This window comes from Mizuhopecten yessoensis, unplaced genomic scaffold (genome assembly GCF_002113885.1).
Source record: "Mizuhopecten yessoensis strain PY_sf001 unplaced genomic scaffold, ASM211388v2 scaffold3537, whole genome shotgun sequence".
Classification (NCBI taxonomy): Eukaryota; Metazoa; Mollusca; class Bivalvia; order Pectinida; family Pectinidae; genus Mizuhopecten; species Mizuhopecten yessoensis.
The window spans coordinates 1505-7135 of NW_018405094.1; positions in this window are offsets into that span (position 1 = coordinate 1505).

A 5631-nucleotide genomic window follows, 5' to 3' on the forward strand; every position below is an offset into this window, starting at 1 on the left:
AGCAAGGGTAGGGACAGGCAGTAAACTTCAAGGATAGTGACAGGGAGTAAACTTCAATGGTAGGGACAGGGAGTAAACTGCAAGGGTAGGGACAGGGAGTAAACTGCAAGGGTAGAGACAGGGAGTAAACTTCAAGGGTAGGGAAGAGGAGTACACTACAATGGTAGGGACAGGGGGCAAACTGCAAGGGTAAGGACAGGGAGTAAACTGCAAGGGTAGGAACAAGGAGTAAACTTCGAGGGTAGGGACAGGGAATAAACTGCAATGGTAGGGACAGAGATTAAACTACATGAGTAAACTTCGAGGGTAGGGACAGGTAGTAAACAGCAAGGGTAGCGACGGGGAGTAAACAGCAAGGGTAATGACAGGGAGTAAACTGCAAGGGAAGGGACAGGGAGTAAACTACAAGGGTAGAGACAGGGAGTAAACTACGAGGGTAGGGACAGGGAGGAAACTGCAAGGGTAGGGGCAGGGAGTAAACAGGAAGGGTAGGGGCAGGAAGTAAACTACAAGGGGGGTGACAGGGAGTAAACTTCAAGGGTAGGGAAGAGGAGTACACTACAATGGTAGGGACAGGGAGTAAACTTCGAGGGTAGGGACAGGGAGTAAACTACGAGGGTAGTGACAGGGAGTAAACTTCAAGAATAGTGACAGGGAGTTAACTTCAATTGTAGGGACAGGGAGTAAACTGCAAGGGTAGGGACAGGGAGTCAACTTCAAGGGTAGGGACAGGGAGTAAACTACAATAGTAGGGACAGGGGGCAAACTGCAAGGGTAGGGACAGGGAGTAAACTTCGAGGGTAGGGACAGGGAATAAACTTCAATGGTAGGGACAGAGAGTAAACTACAAGGGAAGGGACAGGGATTAAACTGCAAGGGGAGTGACAGGGGGTAAACTGCAAAGGGAGTGACAGGGAGTAAACTTCGAGGGTAGGGACAGGGAATAAACTTCAATGGTAGGGACAGAGAGTAAACTCCAAGGATAGGGGTGGGAGTAAAATGCAAGGGTAGGTACAGGGAGTAAACAGCAAGGGTAGGGACAGGCAGTAAACTTCAAGGATAGTGACAGGGAGTAAACTGCAAGGGTAGGGACAGGGAATAAACTTCAAGGGTAGGGACAAGGAGTACACTACAATGGTGGGGACAGGGAGCAAACTGCAAGGGTAGGGACAGGGAGTAAACAACAAGGGTAGGGACAGGGAGTAAACTTCGAGGGAGGGACAGGGAGTAAACAACAAGGGGAGTGACAGGGAGTAAACTACAATAATAGAGACAAGGGGCAAACTGCAGGGGTAGGGACAGGGAGTAAACAGCAAGGGGAGTGACAGGGAGTAAACTTCAAGGATAGTTACAGGGAGTTAACTTCAATGGTAGGGACAGGGAGTAGACTGCAAGGGTAGGGACAGGGAGTAAACTTCGAGGGTAGGAACAGGGAGTAAACTACAAGGGTAGGGACAGAGAGTAAACTACACAAGGATAGGGACATGGAGTAAACTGCAAGGGGAGTGACAGGGAGTAAACAACAAGAATAGGGACAGGGAATAAAATACAAGGTGAGTGACAGGGAGTAAACTGCAAGGGTAGGGACAGGGAGTAAACTGCAAGGGGAGTGACAGGGAGTAAAATACAAGGGGAGTGACAGGGAGTAAACCTCGAGGGTAGGGACAGGGTGTAAACTGCAAGGGTAGAGACAGGGAATAAACTACAAGGGGAGAGACAGGGGGCAAACTGCAAGGGGGTGACAGGGAGTAAACAGCAAGGGGAGTGACAGGGAGTAAACTTCGAGGGTAGGGACAGGGAGTAAACTGCAAGGGGAGTGACAGGGAGTGAAATACAAGGGGAGTGACAGGGAGTAAACCACAAGGATAGGGACAGGGAGTAAACTGCAAGGGGAGGGACAGGGAGTAAACTTCGAGGGTAGGGACAGGGGGTAGACTGCAAGGGGAGGGACAGGGAGTAAACTTCGAGGGTAAGGACAGGGAGTAAACTACAAGCGTAGGGACAGAGAGTAAACTACACAAGGATAGGGACATGGAGTAAACTGCAAGGGGAGTGACAGGGAGTAAAATACAAGGGGAGTGACAGGGAGTAAACTACAAGGATAGGGACAGGGAGTAAACTGCAAGGGGAGTGACAGGGAGTTAACTTCGAGGGTAGGGACAGGGAGTAAACTGCAAGGGTAGAGACAGGGAATAAACTACAAGGGGAGAGACAGGGAGCAAACTACAAGGGGGGTGACAGGGAGTAAACAGCAAGGGGAGTGACAGGGAGTAAACTGCGAGGGTAGGGACAGGGAGTAAACTACATGGGGAGTGACAGGGAGTAAACTACAAGGGTAGTGACAGGGAGTAAACTACAAGGGTAGAGACAGGGAATAAACTGTAAGGGTAGAGACAGGGAGTAAACAACAAGGGGAGTGACAGGGAATAAACTACAAGGGGATAGACAGGGGGCAAACTACATGGGGAGTGACAGGGAGTAAACTACAAGGGTAGGGACAGGGAGTAAACTGCAAGGGTAGTGACAGGGAGTAAACTACAAGGGTAGAGACAGGGAGTAAACTACAAGGGTAGAGACATGGAATAAACTACAAGGGGAGAGACATGGGGCAAACTATATTGGGAATTATAGGGAGTAAACTACAAGGGTAGTGGCAAGGAGTACTACATGGGGAGTGACACAGGGGGCAAACTACATGGGGAGTGACAGGGAGTAAACTACAAGGGTAGTGACAGGGAGTAAACTACAAGGGTAGGGACAGGGAGTAAACAACAAGGGGAGTGACAGGGGGCAAACTACATGGGGAGTGAAAAGATGTAAAATACAAGGGTAGAGACAAGGAGTAAACTGCAAGGGTAGTGATAGGGAGTAAACTGCAAGGGTAGGGACAGGGAGTAAACTACGAGGGTAGGGACAGAGATTAAACTACATTGGGAGTGACAGGGGGCAAACTACAAGAGTAGTGACAGGGAGTAAACTACAAGTGTAGGGACAGGGAGTAAACAACAAGGGGAGTGACAGGGGGCAAACTACAAGGGGAGTGAAAAGATGTAAAATACAAGGGTAGAGACAGGGAGTAAACTGCAAGGGTAGTGATAGGGAGTAAACTGCAAGGGTAGGGACAGGGAATAAACTACGAGGGTAGGGACAGAGATTAAACTACATGTGTAGGGACAGGGAGTAAACTGCAAGGATGTGGCAGGAAGTAAACAACAAGGGGAGTGACAGGGGGCAAACTACAATTGGGGGCGGGGGGGTGGTGACAGGGAGTAAACAGCAAGGGTAGGGACAGGGAATAAACCACAAGGATAAGGACAAGGAATAAACTACAAGGTTAGTGACAGGGAGTAAACAGCAAGGGGAGTGATAGGGGGAAAACTACAAGGGGAGTGACAGGGAGTTAACAGCAAGGGGAGTGACAGGGGGCAAACTACAAGGGGAGTGACTGGGAGTAAACTACAAGGGTAGGGACAGGGAGTAAACTGCAAGAGGAGTGACAGGGAGTAAACCTCGAGGGTAGGGACAGGGAGTAAACTGCAAGGGTAGGGACAGGGAGTAAACTACAAGGGGAGAGACAGGGGGCAAACTACAAGGGGGGTGACAGGGAGTAAACAGCAAGGGGAGTNCAAGGGTAGGGACAGAGAGTAAACTACACAAGGATAGGGACATGGAGTAAACTGCAAGGGGAGTGACAGGGAGTAAACAACACGAATAGGGACAGGGAATAAACTGCAAGGGGAGAGACAGGGAATAAAATACAAGATGAGTGACAGGGAGTAAACTGCAAGGGTAGGGACAGGGAGTAAACTGCAAGGTGAGTGACAGGGAGTAAAATACAAGGGGAGTGACAGGGAGTAAACTACAAGGGGAGTGACAGGGGGCAAACTACAAGGGGAGTGACAGGGAGTAAACTGCAAGGGGAGTGACAGGGAGTAAACCTCGAGGGTAGGGACAGGGAGTAAACTACAAGGGTAGGGACAGAGAGTAAACTACACAAGGATAGGGGACAGGGAGTAAACTACGAGGGTAGGGACAGAGATTAAACTACAAGGGTAGTGACAGGGAGTAAACTACGAGGGTAGGGACAGAGATTAAACTACATGGGGAGTGACAGGGGGCAAACTATCAGGGGAGTGACAGGGGGAAAACTACAAGGGGAGTGACAGGGGGCAAACTACAAGGGGAGAGACAGGGAGTAAACTGCAAGGGTAGTGACAGGGAGTAAACTGCAAGGGTAGTGACAGGGAGTAAACTGGAAGGGTAGTGATAGGGAGTAAACTGCAAGGGTAGGGACAGGGAGTAAACTACGAGGGTAGGAACAGAGATTAAACTACAAGGGTAGTGACAGGGAGTAAACTGCAAGGGTAGTGACAGGGAGTAAACTGCAAGGGTAGTGACAGGGAGTAAACTGCAAGGGTAGAGACAGGTAGTAAACTACAAGGGGAGTGACAGGGGGCAAACTATCAGGGGAGTGACAGGGGGCAAACTACAAGGGGAGTGACAGGGGGCAAACTACAAGGGAAGTGACAGGGGGCAAACTACAAGGGGAGTGACAAGATGTAAAATACAAGCGTAGAGACAGGGAGTAAACTGCAAGGGTTGTGATAGGGAGTAAACTGCAAGGGTAGGGACAGGGAGTAAACTACGAGGGTAGGGACAGAGATTAAACTACATGGGGAGTGACAGGGAGTAAACTACAAGGGTAGTGACAGGGAGTAAACTACAAGTGTAGGGACAGGGAGTAAACAACAAGGGGAGTGACAGGGGGCAAACTACAATTGGGGGGGGGGGAGTGACAGGGAGTAAACAGCAAGGGTAGGGACAGGGAATAAACTACAAGGATAGGGACAAGGAATAAACTACAAGGTTAGTGACAGGGAGTAAACAGCAAGGGGAGTGACAGGGGTCAAACTACAAGGGGAGTGACTTGGAGTAAACTACAAGGGTAGGGACAGGGAGTAAACTGCAAGGGGAGTGACAGGGAGTAAACCTCGAGGGTAGGGACAGGGAGTAAACTGCAAGGGTAGGGACAGGGAGTAAACTACAAGGGTAGGAACAGGGAGAAAACTACAAGGGGAGAGACAGGGGGCAAACTACAAGGGGGGTGACAGGGAGTAAACAGCACGGGGAGTGACAGGGAGTAAACTTCGAGGGTAGGGACAGGGAGTAAACTACAATGGTAGGGACAGAGAGTAAACTACACAAGGATAGGGACATGGAGTAAACTGCAAGGGGAGTAACAGGGAGTAAACAACACGAATAGGGACAGGGAATAAACTGCAAGGGGAGAGACAGGGAATAAAATACAAGATGAGTGACATGGAGTAAACTGCAAGGGGAGTGACAAGATGTAAAATACAAGGGTAGAGACAGGGAGTAAACTACAAGGGTAGTGACAGGGAGTAAACTGCAAGGGTAGTGACAGGGAGTTGACTGCAAGGGTAGGGACAGGGAGTAAACTCCAAGGGTAGGGACAGAGAGTAAACTACACAAGGATAGGGACATGGAGTAAACTGCAAGGGGAGTGACAGGGAGTAAACAACACGAATAGGGACAGGGAGTTGACTGCAAGGGTAGGGACAGGGAGTAAACAGCAAGGGTAGTGACAGGGGGCAAACTACAAGGGGAGTG